The 17,621-nt window shown below is 41.2% G+C and overlaps 1 protein-coding gene and 1 non-coding gene across 4 annotated transcripts in view; both read left to right on the forward strand.

Annotated features, from left to right (window-relative positions):
* FOXN3 (forkhead box N3) overlaps positions 1–17,621 on the forward strand; it is a 137,737-nt gene that overhangs the window by 43,227 nt on the left and 76,889 nt on the right. The gene's annotated exons all lie outside the window — the stretch shown is intronic.
* LOC115946602 (U6 spliceosomal RNA) lies at positions 1,496–1,602 on the forward strand. The gene has a single exon (XR_004080649.1). It is a non-coding gene; the product is annotated as a U6 spliceosomal RNA (small nuclear RNA).

A 17,621-nucleotide genomic window follows, 5' to 3' on the forward strand; every position in this document is an offset into this window, starting at 1 on the left:
GATGTAAATTTAGCAAATTCAGCATGATTTGAATTTCATTCATTTTAATGTTTAATCCAGATTAGCAGATGGAAGAATAAACAAACAACAAACAACAACAAAAAAGGATTTGGGTTACTTTTAATTATGTAACTTTTCCTGAAAAGCTTATTTTTTTCCCCCATGCAGCTGTCTGATCAGTGGCAAAATTCATAACAGCTCCCCAAGTATTTAAGATCTCTGTTAATTGGAGTTCCACCTCTAGATGAAAAATGGTTCTCTTGTTAGCTGTTTTGCATATGAAGGATGAAGACAACCATTTTTCTCATGAGATTAAAATATAAATTAATTAGAATGAAATAATTTTCCAAACGTAAGGGAATCAATAACAAACAAAGCTTCTGGAGTAGCCAGTATTTATTTTGCAACTTGCAAGTATAACATAACATAAAAGGAAGACTTTATTGAAGCACATTTATTCCATGATAGTTTAAAAGCCATAATTAGCTGTATTGTTAAAGCAGTGTAGATATTTTGGTTATTAAGTATATTCTGCTGCTTCTGATTTCAGATGTAGAAATAGACTTGCTGAGATTTGGGGGAAGAAGAGAATGGAAATTTGTGCTGGAAGTGCTAAAGCTGCTTTGGGATATTGCCATCAAACCCCTGCTTTGAAAACAGGGAGTGTTGAATTGATGGGCTCTGTATTTTGTAATGATATGGAACAAGAGCTTGAGGAGTTTGGTTTGTGTTTAATAGCGTTGCCAAACCAAATAAATTCATTTTTTGTCTATTTCTGTGCCATTTGCCATCCTTGGTTCGCTATAGGTGGGTGTGAGATGCCCCCAATATCAGTGGCTTGCACTCCAAGGGTGGAACTCTCAGGCACTATGGTTAGAAACTGCACTAACAGTTGCCATCTGATCACTTAAAACCACCCAGACTAACTGAGGAAACTTTTCATAAGCTGTTTGGATTTGCCAGTGAGTTTGCCCTTTGGCTAGTATTGAAAAGCTTTGAGCTTTAACCATGCACATGTGACTGGTGTGCAGCAGTCTGCAGGCTAGTTCTCAAACAGCTGCCTGAGGACCCTGGGAGCACTGTCTTGCAGTTGCTCAGCAGAGGGTGGGTTTTGGGATGTTGTTTGGTTTTATTTTGGTGGCTTTTTTTTTTTGTATATTTTTTATTTTCATTTGCAAAGTAATTTTAAGATGCTGTTGTTGCCCTTGTACCAGTGAACTGTCAGGTAGCTGGTGAAGACACTTGTATGGTTGCATTGTAAATGAGATCCTGAGGGATTGGAGCTTACCAAGTAGAGATGAGGGCTACCAGAGAAAATGTCATTGAACCATAATCTCACTGAGGCTAGTTAGATGGCACAGTGCTGTGCTAGTAAAGTTATGCTATGTCTGGCTTTAAAAGCAGAGTTTCTACACAGAAGAGCATGGGAGGTATCATTGTGCCAAGTGTTGACTCAGGTGGCAGGTGGGTGCTACTAATCTGCCTTAAAAGTTTCTTGCTAGCTTTGGCAGCACATATACTAAAATTGGAATGATACAGAGAAGGTTAGCATGGCCCCTGTGAGAGGGTGACATGCAAATTTGTGAAGCCTTCCATCCAAAAAGTACTGTAGTGGTTTAACCCCAGGTGGTAACTAAGTACCACGCAGCTGCTAGCGCACTCCTGTGCCCCCCCCCCCCCCCAGTAGGATGGGGAGCAGAATCAGGGAAAAAAGGTAAAACACCTGGGCTAAGAACAGCTTAATAATTGAAGTAAAACATAATAGTAATAATAATTATAATAATTATAATGAAAAGGGGAGAGATAGAAGAATAAGCCCCAAGAAGAAAAGCCACTGACCAATGCCCAGCCCATCCTGAGCAGTGATCTGCCCTTCCAGGTGACTAACACCAGTTTATATACTGGGTATGATGTGCTGTGGTATTTTTGGGCTTTGGCTAGTTTGGGTCAGGTGTCCTGTCTCTGCTCCCTCCCAGCATTCTGTGCCCCACCTCACTGACAGAGCATGAGAGATTGAAAAGTCCTTGATTAGGGTAAGTGCCACTGAGCAACAACTGAAACATTGGTGTGTTCTTAGCATGTACTCAGACTAAAGCCAAAACACAGCACTGCACCAGCTACTAGGAAGAAAAATAGATTATCTCACCTGAAAGGAGGGGACACTTGCAAACTTGTGTTCTGAAGTCACTTACATGCTATAGTAAAGTTTTGCAGTGCTGGGTGAAGCAACAGCTGAGGAAAGAGGTGCTGCACCTCAGCTTCATGATTCTTTGCACTTAACAAGCTTGGTGAGAGAGGATGATTCACATGGCACAGTTCAGCAACCTGCTGCTTCTCTCAGCTCGTGCTCTAAAGCAGCACCAGCAGGACAGGCTGGGCTGGCACAGGAGTTTGGGCTGCACCAAGGCAGACAAAACTGTACCCAGGGACTGTGACCTGGGGAGAGGGGATTGGCAACAGGTACATCTTCACTCGCTGTCTTCTAATTTCCAATTTTCAAACTGTAGGGTGGAAAAGGGCTGTTGCTTGTATGCTGTAAATAAGTCAACAGTATCACTCTGTGAATGCAGGTGCTTGATTTTCACAGGGATATCTCTCTGGTTCTTTTGTATTGCTGTTGTGAGCAAACTTTGACACTTGGATGGAAAACTTGCCATTTTAATAGCATATGAGAAGGAAGCAAGTTCACAGACTCCGACTTACCATTCCTTGGTCACTGACCAGACGCAAATAATGAACTTATTAGACTGAATTAATCTCTTAAAGGAAATGGTCTGAAATCCATCTGGTAGAGTGCTGAAAAGCAGACTCACTAAAATCCTAGAAAGTTGACTGTAGGAAGGTGTTTTCTGTTGGCAGAAAGCTGAATTGTATGACCCGAGGAGAGTCCTCTGTCTGAAATTTCTGATGCAAAACCAAACAGAAATAAGTGATGAATCCTGAGTATAAGGTTTGCAGTGTTTTTGAGAGATGGAGGATTTAAATGCACTTGTACCTGCTATATCTTCTGTAACACAATTCCCTCAGCAGTGTCACATGGTGGATGGCTTTAGTGTGGTGGGGGAGCCTGACATTCAGATGACGGTAATATGCACAGAGCTAAGCATTCTTATTACCCATCTTAATTCAACAGCCACTGAGAAGCTGCCTGATCTGAAGTGATGGGGTAAACAAAGAAAGATCACTGGTAATTTCAGCTCTGTGTTCAAACCTACTTTTTGGTTTCTGTAACTGGAGATAAATGACTAGTTCTTACCAGCTGGTCGTTGTGTACCCACACCACTTCTACAGGGTACTTGCAGTAACAGAGTGTGCTTTTTTTCTCCAATGGTAGAAGCTGGCTGAGTGTACCAGAGAGTGTCCCTTTTTAAACAGAAACCTTTGGTGTTGCCTCTTTTCATTAGCAGTGGATTCCCAAATCCAGTGAGAGACCCTGTATGTGCTGGCTTCTGCAGGAATCTCAGCACCTGTCTCTTAATGATGCTCCACAAGAAGTTGATCTTTCAAGAGAGTGAGGCTAGTTCTATCTTTTTCCTTTTTGTAATGCTAATATATTCTCCATAGCATGCCTACTTGCAGATGCATAAAGGTGTGCAGTAGTGAATGAGGGTGTGGATGTAGTCACAATTGTGTTTAAACTCTAGAGCACTCCATGGGGATATGATGGAAGCAATACCTATCTTATCAGATGGAGTTTCTTGTGTTGTCCTTTAGCTTCAAGACAGCAGAAGACACTACAATATCCAAGTGTCAGAATTTTATGTAGACTCTTGGTGATGCAGTCCTACCAGTTTGAAAAACTTTTGAAGCTTTTGGTGTATTCTGTGTGACTCAAAACTCAAGGTTAGCATTGAGTTTGCTGGAAAAGAGCATCCTTTGAAAATAGGTTTTTTTTGTGGTTTTGTTTAAATGCACTCGCTAGATTGAAGCTTCCAATTGCAGAAAAGTTAATTTTGCTTCCAAGTCTAGCTCGGAAATGGTCAACACTGATAGTCCCTCAGTAAGAGAAGCTGTTGTTCCTTTTTGGCACTGCCTGCAAATACAGTCATTAACTGTAAAGCAGCATGCTTTTTTAAATCTCCTCTTTGGTCATTATTCTCCAGGGAATTGTATTGTGGAATATTTCTGAAGCAAAGGCCGTCGTTTCACCACCCTGACTGGGTCCTTGTCCTTGGTGGTAGCATTGCCGCAGTGCTGGGGGTGAGGTCTGCAGGGTTATCCTTTGCTTCCCTCCTCCTGCCTGCTGCTATCAAAGCTTGGGACACACTTGGCATTGCTGGTGCTGCCCCGTGTGCCCAGCTGGTATTTTTTGGCCAGGGCACAGTGTGCAGCTTACACCCCAGCTCTCCAGACAGCAAACTGGTGGAACTCCCTGAGCAACAGTGAAGTGTATCTTTGGCTCTGTGAAATCCTGCTGCTCATGCTGTGCAATTTAAAGACAGAATGCTTCCTGCTAATTATTAACAGTTACTCTGTAGGAACAGACTCATTATAGGGGCACTGAACCCTGGCCCGTCGTCCCTTTCAGCACCTGAACAATGTAAGAGGGAGGGGGAAGAAACTGGAGTGCTGGCACCAATTAGTCCTCAGATTAGTCTTGAAAGAGGATTGCAATTTCAAGGCCAAAAGGAGTAGGGAGTGGGTAAAAGGATTTGAAATGAGATTATAGGGCCTAAAAGCGCCTTTCTTTTGTTAGGGAAATAATTCAGCAGTTTTACTCAAGCCAGTGAGACAATCTAGTTCAGTGGCTGAAGTAAGAGATGTATGTCCTGTTCCTTTTTAAGGTTTTTAACTAAGTTGATCCCTGGTTGCATTTATTAGTTGCTTCCTGCAAAATCAAAGTGTTTTCAACAAACAAACAAAAACACAGAGGAAAGCTACTGCTTCATCAAAAGGCCTGTTGTTTTTCAGGAAACTTATTGGTATTCTTTAAAAGGAGAGCCAAGGAAAGGAGGCAGATTGAACTCCCTTTCTTACTTTGGGGAAACTTTTTTCCTGGTGGTTACTATGAGACTGGCACCGGAGTCACCCTTTCACCACCCATCCTACAGATGAGTTTCAGTGCTTGTTTTTGTTTGCCTGCTCAGAGATGCAAATCAGGCAGTTCCCACTTCAATTAAAAGCACTGTCTTCTGTCAGTGCCGTTGTTCTCTTCCTCCTGGCCTTGCTGCCTTACTGAAGAGATTATGATATACACCCATGTAAACAGTATTCATGTCTGGGGCTGAAGAGTGAAGTTTACTTGGAGACAGCAGAAAGAGAGGTCTCCCCCTCCCTCTGCCTCCAGAAGCAGAATTATGAAAGGGAGAATTACTGAAGAGAATTACAAACATAGTGGCTTTAATAGGAAATGTTTCTGTTTAGTATATTCATGCAAGACTGCAGGAAATGATGACTTTCTTTCTGCCCTTCCGAAGACGGAATGGTTTCTCTTGAGATGGCTTAGACTCAAAAAGTGTGAGGAATGATGAATGTGTCTATTACCAGCTGGTTTTTCTTTTTCAGTGGAACTTGTCAGTGTGAAACACCTAATGTAGGCATGCTCAAAAGCCTTGCTTTCAGTTCACTATTCCCACAGGCTTAGGGGAATTACTCTGCATGAGGAAGGGGTGAATTCTGCCATACTCTTGGATTTCCCTTACTGCTGCATTTCACATGAGCCGTTGTTAAACCTGCTTTTATAGGCAGATACTTACAGCTGTCTTCAAGTGTGGCACTGAGAGGTTAGTAGGCATCATCTTGCCACTCAGACTGGTGTAGCCTAAGTAATGGACAAGATTGCGTTATATGGGAAATACGCTGTTTGAGAAAAGCCTCTTTTGATAGAGGGGCCCATTTTTTCTCTAGACAAAAACAAAGTGGGATATTCTGCATACTGTTCTTGGAGTTGTGTTGTTCTCTTTGGACTTGTTTATAAATAAGTGCTTTAATTCCTGTCCAAAGCACATGTTAAATGCTAAATTTTCCTCCATTTCGGTTTTTATTCCATTACACTACTCTAATGCAATCTAGTGAATCTGACTTGCTGCTTTCTAGCCTTCACAATTTGTTCTACAGTCCCTCTAAGAAAACAGGGAGACACCAAGAGACGAACTGTCAGCAGTTTCCATGCAAATTGGTGAAGAAACACAAGCTCTCATCCTGTCTATGGGACTTGTGTAAATGGCTTTACTAAGGCTTTAGTTATGAAGTTGTCCCATGCTGAGATGGAAAGGCTTCACAAGACGGTCATAAATGTTCTGAAATAGAATAAAAACAATAACAAAACCCAGAAGGAATTCAGCAGAGGAGTTCATATGGAGGAGGGGTTGGCAATGATAGAGAAATAGCAAGTCCTCTTTAAGAGCAGGACAGAAAAACAGTTTGAAAAGGGTGAAGAGGGCAATGAGATGTTGACATTTTCTGCTTATGGCATCCAAGTCCTGCTTTACTTCAAGTCATGTTTCTCTGTGACCTAGAATTCAGGTGCAGGGTTTTCTAAAGTGGAGTTGTTGGTTGAACATGTTCCAGTTGAACTGAGAACCCCAGGTGGTATTTGCTGCACCTAGCAGAGGCAGCTATCTGGATGGTTCAGAGCTGCAAATAGCTGGACTTGCTGCTTTCCAATTTACACGTTTACTTTCAGTCCTTCGTTGGTGGCTGGAAAATCCAGGGATGTGCTGTGCGTGTCATTGAAAAGAGCGACTTGACTATCAGTGAAACCATCAACACGAGAATTAACTGGAGTGGTTTGGCAGAGTTGTTTGTTCCATTCCTCCCTCTCCCATGATTTGTCAGAAGTTGCATTAACATGTGAAGAAAATATTTCTGCCTAACTGGTTGTAGTAAACAGGGACACTATAAATTGATTTCCTCTTTAATGTTTAAAAGGTTATGTCCTGTTCATTTTATGACTGATAAGTGCCATTGCACTAGAATGAGCAAGCTTTGAGGTCATCTTGTATTTGAAAATATCATTTATTACTTTCTGTGATTCACTGCCTTAGAGGGCTCATACGCTATCTGGGATCGTCAAGGTGTTGGTGTCTCTAAACACTAGCGAACCATAATTAATTGTTTCCTGTAATCTAACTCATTGATTTTCTGTATTTGAGGTGATCCAAGGAGCAACTTTATTCCAGGGATTAATTACAGAGAGAGAGTAAGAGTGCGTATACACTCAACATATTTTTGCTAGTTAATACTACTGAGGAGTTTTTGCAGCCTCATGGCAGGATACTGAGTCAACTGGAAGGTGGATTACACAGGGTCTGACACGTAAACATGCACATCCTAAGCAGCTCCTTTTGGTACTTGCAAAGACTCTACTCTTAGTGAATAATCTCCATTTTTGGAGTTGCCCACCAGCAGATGGACATCCCAGAGCATCTTAGTTTGTCAAGGAGAGAGCTTACAGTCCCATTGGTTGTTAAACTAGAGTTGCTCAGTGGCACAGAGGACTGCTGAATTGTCCTATTTGGTTTTATTCTTAAACTTTCTTGAATTTTACCAAGAGAGAGTGAATGGCCTAGACGCTCTCTCTAGGCTTCTGTGCTTTGGCACAAGATTGTTACCAAACTGCTGTTCAAATGTACCATGTGGAAACAGTAAATGTAGACACTTGCAACTTTTTGTGGCTGTTCAGATTCATAACAAGTTTTTCCAACCTTCCCCACACAAAGTTACAGCAGATAAATCAGAGATACAGAAGCCAGTATCTCATTGCAAAAGCAATTGCCTGCCTACCTTCACCTTTCTTCATGCAGCCTTTATTTCTACACCTCTGCTTTCTGTCATGAATCCCAAAGTGAAAAGCAGAGTGTTTAAGCCCTGTCTTACTGAGTTGCAACCAATTTCTGCACAAACAGCTGAGGAGAAGCAGCAAATAGAAGGAAACTTAGACCAGTGAAGCTGATATCTGATGAAAGAACAGTGCTGTAAGACAGTTTCTGGAAGAGTGGTCTCCTTGGTAGAGATAAAAACTTCATCAGTCATGTAAGGAATTGCTGGTTTAAAGGTATAATGGTGACTTCTCACTATAAATTATGTGAAGGTCAGCTTTTCTTTTCCTTACTGAGCTCCTTCATTCATGTAGATATTACTGTAACTTGAGAGAATTATCAGAATATTATTAAGTACAATATTAGTATTCTCAACAGGCTGAACAGCTGTGCAGAGAGGTAAGGATTAGGGCTAAAGATGCACACTGGATTTTATTTCCCATTGCAGGTAGGAGGTTTACTTTTCTGCTACGATGAAAGTGTCTAAAGATAATTTAAAAATGAGTCACAATGAAGTCCTCTGAGTATTTGTTTACAGTTAGATTTGCAGAACGTGTGAAATTCATTATTTCATAGCTCGGCTTTGAAAACATTAAGTAGAATATACTGGGGGTTGGGTGTTGTAGTTACTGCTACTGTAAAAGTAACTAGAGGTGCTCTTCTTCTGAAGCCCAGACAAGTACAGATCACACAGAGTTCCCAGCCACAGTTCAGTGGAGTATCTTCATTTTGGCTGTAAAGAGGGAAGAGATTCCTGCAGCATAAATATCTGTGAGGTCTCATTTGCTCCACCCCTTGAATTTGAGGCTTTGTTGAGTTGAAGACTTCTCTGGAATAAATGAAAAATTCCCATCTTCTGCTGACTGGATGAGACTGATAAGGTAGAATTCAGTCAAGCTCATGCCATTCACTTTGAATTTACTGTACAGTGGGAGCCATATTCTGCTTTTCATTTTCCCTGCATCCAACCTGAGGCATTTGGAATCCCTTTAGGAGAAACACTGTATGATTGTTGTAGGTGCAGCTAATGTGAGTCATTGTTAAGATGTGGGCTGTCAGGGGCCTGGAACTGCAAGGTGAGGCATCAAAGGGTTGGTCCTGGTCTGCCACCATTTATTGACTCTTTTGGAGGTATGTTGTTATCTCTGCATGTATATTTTCCTTTATGGGAATGGAAATGTTATTTCTATAGCTCTGTGGGTGGGAGGATTGAGCTAGATGATACCTCTACAATGCATCTGAATGCAAAAAAATGCTACATTTTCTTAGTTCTTTTGTTACATCTTCAGACCCAGACTGTGAAGTGAAACAGCCAAGTGTTAGATGCTGTAGTTTCATGTGTGTGTTGGTCTGTACCTCCCCCATTCCTAAAATACAGCTCTTGAGTGCTTCAAACTGAGTAATCACAGAAATGTGAATGAGTGAAAACTGACAAATTTTTATACTAAATTTTTTATTCATTAGCAGGTAATTTTAAAAATTGTGTCTCTGAGGATAACTTGATACTTATGTATTGAACTTTCATGTTGGTGATAGAACACCCACAAACTGCCTATCATTCATCTTGTGAGCACCTTGCATACTGTGCAGTATGATCCTCAGGCACCAGAGTGTAATCACTGAATGCAGGACTTGTAGTAGATATGCATGAAGAGGTAGAATTGAGGTAAAAAAGTGTAATTGGGGCTTTCCAAGTATGTGAGTGTTTTACTTCTGTTTTATTATTATTTATTGCCATGTGTTCTGCTTTTATGTAACTCTCTGACATACGCATCAAACACTTTGGTGTATGTCTGTGACTGGAAATCTCTGCACACTACTCTGCAGCAGTGCTGCAGAGCCTATAAACACATAAAACTTCCCAGGAAAAAACACCTTCAGCATCTGGGAGAGGTTAAATGTTCCAGGGGAGAGGTTAAACATTCGATTGTCCTCTGCTGCTGTAATTCCAGAAGCCAGATTAGTTCTGAATCATCTGAACCACATTCATTCAAGATTAATGAGAAAGACCAAATATGGAAAATTTCATCTGGTAAGCTCCTTGGCTTTGAGTAAGTGGTGGAGAGGAAGTTCATACTGGCAGCAGCCTGCAGGTCATGCTTAGTTTTGAATTTCCTTAGTACTTAAATCAGTGAAATGGGGAATCGCACCATACTGGCTAAATGAGAATTTCAGCAGGCAGTGTGAAACATTTGTGGAGTGGGACACACGCTTAAAGGCCTCCTCTTCCTGCTTCCCATCTGTTTCTGTTTCATTGGAGATCAGATTTGCCCTTTTGTGCATGCACATTTATAATGTTGTGAATGCTCAAGGTACAGTGGTGTATTTAAAATTAACAAGTGTCATATTCTCACTAATGGGTGACAGGCCATTCTAGCAGAGATGTGCCTATCACTAATCTCAAGTCCAGTTGACTGACAGGCCATGGTTAAGCCATGGTTAGAAATCTGAGTGAGAACCTGACATAGAAAGTATGTATGAAATCCAGGTAGGTCTACCAGGAAAGCTGTTTGAATTTCTGCAGAAATAATAAATGGAGAGTTCAGGACTAGAATAACAGAAGTCAATTGGATGACCTTGGGCTTTTTAAAAATTGAATCAGTTTCAATTTGGGAGAAATGCTTCTTTTAGTAGAGCTTTACATTATTATGCCTGGGTGGCAACACTGCAGCTTCACTGTGGTTGTTACTCAGGTGGTCGGCATGGAAGCTCTCTAGAGCCTTGTGTGTGCCATAGCATTAACTGTGATTTATATCAAGTTGGAAATGAAGGTGAGCCTAGATATAGGCAATTGCTAGGACTCATTTATTTTCTGGAATCTGAAATTAAAGATGTTTTTTCCCTTCTAGTGCAGTTCTAATCAAGTAAAACAAGAACAGGAAGGAACATCTTCTTCCCCATCTCTTGTTTTGGAGCAAAGTGAAAGCTATAATAAAAAAAAACTGGAGTGCTCTATTCCTAATTTTGTGGAATACAAGATAATCAAACTGCTCCCCATTGGCCAGGTCATCATTTGACACTGCTATGGCCCAAAAGAGACCACAGTCCTCTGTGGTCGCAGAAGTCAGTGGCTGTCTGTAAGTAGGATCTTCTGTTCATCTGGGCTTCAGGGAGCTGACCTGCAGTGCCTGCATGAGCTGGCACAGGCATGCTCTGTAGCACATGAGCAAGTTTAGGTAACTCTGAAGTTTCCTCAGCCTGATGACCGCCACTTTTTCATCCAGTGATGGGTAGTCTAGGAACAATTTAATAGTAGTTGTGAAATAAGGAGAAACACAGGTGCACTACAGTGGTTTTCCTTACTTCAGGATAAAGAAAACAAGAACAAGTATAAACCTATGCTCTAAGAGGGAGCTCTGTTGTTCCTTCTTTAACTACATGCACTTCAAAAGACTATTCCCTCACCTGTTGTGTTGTCACTTAACAGTTTTTTATTCCTCCCAGAGATATATAGACTGTGTCAGTAAGAATTTATTTCTGGTTTTAACACAAAAAAAGAAAAATGAAACTGAGACCAAAAGGATGAAGTGACTTGCCTGGAGTCACTGTGTGATTCAGTGGTAGAGACAGAATGGGAACTGGAGTCTGATAGCAGGCATCTCCCAGTTCCCAATGGAGACAAACCTTTTTCCTTAATTAGGAGAAAGACAGGACAGTTGTCTCACTATGCATTTCCAAATATGTCTGGACTTTTTCCTGTTTCAGTGTTCAGCCTGGAATTGTAATGTGTTCACAATAATTGTGTGAATAATTGTAATATTTAAACACAGATTAGTAAGAAATCTGGTTTTTGCACTATAGCTGACCTTCAAATAGCCATCTCTTTTAAAACAACTCTCTGGAAATTATGATGCTTTTATTTGTTTGAAGAACAAATCCACATTATTGTCCATATTGTCCGTATGTCAAAGACCAAAAGTCTGGCTGAAGCGTCTCACCAAGGGGAGAGGGAAGCTTCATATATCACGTCAGCAGTGAGAGGGGTCTTTCGAGCACCACAGCAGAGTCATTGATGGGCTGCAAGACACATGGCAATGTTTCTCCTGGAATTACGAATGACTCTTTTAATGCCTAATTCTAGAAATTTGTGCAGCTTTTTAATACTTTTTTTGTTTTCCCCTTTCTCTCCCTCTCTCTGTTTTCTTGCTTAATTACGTACTTTAAGTGGTGACAGTGGCAGCAGAGTGGCTTTGGCTAGCTGGAGAACATAAAGACTTGGCCAACATTCCACTTCATCCTTCAGAAAGTAACATTAAGTTTTACATTCAGACATTTTGCTCATGAATAGTTTTCCTGAGCAACTTTTCCTTTTGTCTTTAATGAAAATTCAGATGTAATCCCTCTGGCAGCCGTGTCATATAGAAAACTCATTTAGAGTGCACAAGAGATCAAAATTTTATTGTTCACTAGAAAATGTGTTAGGCACCCTAGAGAAACCAGGAAAGACTCCATCTAGGAGCTTAAAGTCTCAACCCCACATGTTGCAGTAAGGGAGAGATACCAAGAGACAATAAAAAGGGGAATTGCCAAGGAAAGAGAAGCATTACCAGAATATTAGATCAGCCTTCATAAATTAAAAATTAGTATTATGAATTCATAAATCTCTTCAAGAATAATGTTTTGTCAGTTATAGAAGATTTGAGAAGATGGGATAATGGGTTTATATATTTAAAATCTCTAAAGTAATCAGTTTTCATTAAAATCAGGGAATACCTTAGCATGTGCCTTCCAGATATTTTTTAATGTATTGTCATTAGCCCAGGTTAGTGGAGGCTTTTTGCCTTTGATTGCAGAGGAAGCTTGCTTGCCTGTTGCTAGGTGATTGCTAATTGTGATATTAACTGCCAGCAAGCTGCTGGCAGGGATTATACATTTTCTTTTCCTTGTTAACAGAATGCATGTGTTAGAGGTGCAGTGTTATCTGAATGCTTCTGTACTGCTCAAAATTTATAATGGGAGTGATAAATTCTTTAATACAACTGTGGTTATGTACCCTGTGTAGAGCATGAGCCCCTCTTTGCAGTGCAATAGTCTTGTTAGCCCCCATCCACTAGTGGCATTAAGGTTGAATGTAGAAAACAGAACTGATAGGGCAACAGAAGGATCTGAGCTCTCCAGTGCAAACAGTGGAGAGCTGACAAGCGTTGGAGGAGCCTTCAACCAGAATGAGATGCTGTCTGTCCCATGTTCACTCTGCAAGCTCGTGGCAGTGTGGTTTGGACTGAGTGATCTCCTCCCATGCCATCTGACAGCCGCTCCACAAACCACATTTGTGCAGTGTGGGAGGCAAGGAGGATGCTCATTGCTGTAGTCATGAATATTTCTCATGCCTTACACAAGGCAGCTGCTGTAAGGAAGTCCAGTTCATCTTCCAGCATCAAGGGATGCTGTATTCCCACAGAAGTATACTTCTTCAGCTTTTTTTTTTCCTCAGTTACCACCTAATCCTAAAATAACTGCTCAAGGAATACTAAAAATTATGCTCTCCCAGCTTAGCTGGACATCCGTTTAAATACGCCATAGGAGAAATCTGTGTCCAGCTTTCATTTGGAGCTCAAAGTACTTGTCAAGAGTATCATTCCCTGCTGCCACTAGATAGAGGCTTTCATGGGCACAAGCTAGATAAAGGCACCTACAGGTATTGTTATCTCAGCAAGTTGAACATAAGAATAATTGTGATTTATCTGCTTTTCAGAAACTTTTGGAGGTGGATTTCTGTGCCTGCCAAGATGCTCTGTTGGCTACACTTTAACAAAATGGTTTGTTGTTTCTAGGCTTGGTGTCCTTGACATTTCTGTCAGTTAACTGTTTTTCAGATGTGAATGGTTGGTAATGGAGTACTTACAGTGTGGGTACATCGATGCCTTCGTTCCTTCACCTGGCAGCTGCAGCTTCTGTTCCCAGGAATTTTCAGCTGTATTGCTGCCCTGGTCACTGCTGCTGATCCCAGGGGAAAAAGTGGTGCTCTCCCATCTACTCATTGTGCATAACTGGGAACTTACTACAGTTTTTGAAAGGGGAGAGTTGAATTTCTTCCTACCACACCTTTTTCAAAAATCCATGGATGCTAAGCTGGATGTAGAGGCACTTCAGTCAACAATCTTTGCTTTTTGCCAGTAGTAAGATCTGGAGAGGGGATCCTCTGTATCACTGCAACCTATTTGCTTTCTGTGTTGTGTTGTATATATTTTGTGCATCAGCTTGTTAGCTTACAGCTGGCACCAATCATCTTTCTACCCCTTACTAAGGTGACCTTGCCTGTACTCCAAGCTTTTCTGAGAGCAACAGTGTGCTTTGACACCAGTTATGCCCCAGCAGCTGAGTACAAGTCACTTGGCTTTGGTGGGCCTAGGTGTGTGTAGAACATCTTCCCTGCCTCCCTGCTGAGCTTTCCTTCTTTGGGCTAATAGCTTTCAGCTTCAGAGGAGAACTGGAGTATAAGAGTGGTTTTTGTTTCCCCACCCTCTTTCTGTGTCTTCCTGCTCTACCATTACCCCTTGGACATACTTGGTAACACAGTCATTGGCCGATATTTATTGCCTGCCCTGTGTGTTTTCATCATCCCTTGACTGTGGCATGTAGTCCCACACAGTTGAATTTGTTTTGAATTTTTAGTTGTTTGTGTTTTTTAAATCTATTAATCAGGCCTCTGTGACAGAGAGGCCTATGAGAGTTTTTGGCATAGTTATGAAATAATGTAACTGTGAGAGAGAATTCCTACCCTGTCTTTATTTTAGTGCTTGGCTTTAAGAGCTGCAGTCTCCTTGCTCTAATGTGGATTCCAGAAGACAAAGGATTTTTATTTCCTTTTTTAAGTTTCTTGAAGCCCATGCACTTTTTAAAGATCTGTGTAAATGTGTGACATACATTTTGATGGAAATGCATAATTGGGGGAGCTCACACGTTACTGAGTTCTGTGCACCCTAGGAGCTCCTGGTTGGGCTGGCTGGCTGCCATGAACCCTCGCTGGCTGGCTGGCCAGCCTTCCCATCGGCTTGTTTTCCAGCACAAATGGTGTCCAAATCAACACATTCCCATGGAGTATTTTAGATTTCAGCAAAGCAATATTTTCCTGTGGAGAAGCCTCCTCACAGAAGATCCCTGCTAGCCCTCAGTCTGACAGCTTCCCATGCCCAGGGCCGTATGGCACAATGAAGTTTCCTACTGGTTGTGTCATCGGAGGACAAGCAGTTTGTCACTTGCCTTGAGCAGAAATGGAGTCCGACTTGTCCTTACAAATTGATAGCTAATCCCCAGGAAAGGTTGGGTTTGATCAGGCGTAGCTCCTAGTTCCAGGTATGTCATTTCACATGAGCAAATGCTCATGTTTTAAAACACTGTTAGTGGTATTCAGCAAATATGTGAATACTTCCTTTACTCCCTGCAGTGATGCACGGATGCCGCAGTGACAATGACTGTGCTTCAAAAGGAGGTGCATCTTGCACTGGATGGACTGGACACAAACATGCACCCCCAGATCCTGTTTTATGCATTTGCTACTGAATACTTTTGCAGCCTGGCTATCCCTTTGGCTGAGGGTATGCTTGAAATGATAGTATATTCTGTGAATCAAAGTAATGGTCCTTGTCAGGTAGCCGTTGGTGTTTCACATGTCATCTTATCAATAAACTATACTGATTCATGTTCTTCCAAGATATTTGAAATCTCAGTTCTTCATAATTGATCCAGGTCCACCTCATGCCTGACCCCCACCAAGTGCTCTGTGCTCAACTGCTGCTAAGAGTTAAGTCAGTCCAAACCTGAGCATAACAAAAATGCATTAGCCCACATGTTACTTCGCACTGATGTAAGAGTTCAAACTAGTTAACTGCTTTTCTTCCACTAGGTGTGTGGGCATTTAGTCAAGATTAAATATTACTTTAGTCAGTGTGTTTAATTGATAGGTTTTGGGGAAAACTCTGACATCTATAATGCTAATCGTATAAATGCTAATCTTATGATATGTATTTATCACAGAAGAAAATTCTAAAACCAGATTTGCATCTTTATTTTGCCTATATATGGAATATGCTGCTACTTCTGTAGGAGAGCCAGCCACTCTTCCGTGTAGCTTACAGACTACACTGAGGAAACAATTCATTTGAAAAAATGCCTGGGATGGACCAGATTTTTTTTGTTGTAGACAGTCTTTAGAAGAATCAACTTCTTCAAATGGTTTCTTAATCTGCAACAGGAAGGAAGCAGCTTTTGAGCACTTCGAGAGATAGTGTAACTCTGTCATTTCTCAACTTGAAATATGTTTTAATAATTAATACGCTCTGAGACTTCTTGTGCAAAAGTTTGCAAGCAGAAAGAGAATCCATCCAACACAGGTCAGGCATAGCTAAACTTCATCAAAGCCCTGGAGTTCTGCAAACACAGAAGTTTGTTGTTTGAAGGGCTTGACCAGTTGCTGCAGTACACTATTTACATGCTTGAATTCTTCAGCTTCCTTCCCTGGGAAGGCACAGTTGATTTTCTCAGTTCATGTGGGTTTGTGCTGAATCAGAGTTTTTATGAGAGCCTTGGGCCTTTTTTGAAGTTGGAAAATAAGATAAATCACTGTGGCTTTGTTTCTCTAGTGGAGACATTTTGTCTATTCAAATATATAGGTTTTTCTCTCCCCTTTCTTTAACCCTCTTCCACCCACATACAAGCATACAGTAAGTAGCCTGGGCATAGTTTTTTTCTGTTTCTTGATTTCAGAGTGTTACCATTTTTTTCCTTGGGCTTTTGAAAGGCATATAGTTGCCATACTGTGATTTCTGTGGCATATTTGTACAGTAAGAAGATTATTCTATGGCTTTCCACTTGTAGCTTGATGTGTCCTGTCCCAGAGATTATCCTGGACTCCAATGTTCTATAAAACCTTGAGCCTGTCCTGCGGGAGTGTGAATGCCCTCAACAGCTCTTGACCTTCATGTGAGCTGAGGAGCTACAGTTGAAGAGTTGGTGCTTACTTAAAGGAATGCAAACAATTGGTTACATTAAGCCCTATGAAGTGAGCGTGCGTGTTCAGACGAGTGCATGCCCCAATGCACTCCAGCGCTCCAGAATGCAGACTTACTGAACTACTTCTTGGTCATTTTGCACACTCGCTGTCTCTCAACTCCCCTTTTTGTTCAGGAGTATTGAAGGCTTTTATTACTCACGTAATTGCTTTGGATCCTTTTACAGTCTGTATTTTAACTTGGTGAAGTTTTCATACATTAGCATGACAGTCTGTGCAGAATAATTGTGAAAGCAGTGTGGTTTTTATATATGGCATTTTATCAGAACTTTGCTAATGTTGTCAATGTAATAGACAACATCTGTTTTACGTTTCACTGCATTTTGTATAATGGTAGTCAACTCAAGAGGAGACAAAAGTAACTTTAAACAGCAGTGGCGTGTGGAGCTTGCCTCACAGTTTCCATCCAGAGAGGAAGGTGGATTACCTTAAAAAGGCAGGGTGCCTTACAGCAATCTTGTCAAAAGATATTTAGTCACTTGCTTTTAATTTGTGCTTGAATTTGGGCGTAGGACAATTATTTATATATTGATAACATAGTTTCATGATACAAATTTCAGTAAAAGCTCAGTATATTAAAATACCTGTGACTGTCTTCAAGATTTAGAGGATTTTAAAACCTGTTTCATAACCACAGGCAGGACCCTGACCCCTTGGCAGTCTGTCCCTTCTACTTGCCTTGACAACACTGCAACAAATCTTTCCATGTTTTCAGTTATTTCCCCTAGGTACTGTGCTCTTTAAAATACTTGCTGTGCCTGAGTCCTGTGTTGTGATCGGTGAACTCCTACGGGTACAGCCTCTCCCATCGAGGGCTCTGCACCTGATAGGAGCGGTGGTGTCTGTCCTCT

This window comes from Melopsittacus undulatus, chromosome 4, assembly GCF_012275295.1.
Source record: "Melopsittacus undulatus isolate bMelUnd1 chromosome 4, bMelUnd1.mat.Z, whole genome shotgun sequence".
Taxonomy (NCBI): domain Eukaryota; kingdom Metazoa; phylum Chordata; class Aves; order Psittaciformes; family Psittaculidae; genus Melopsittacus; species Melopsittacus undulatus.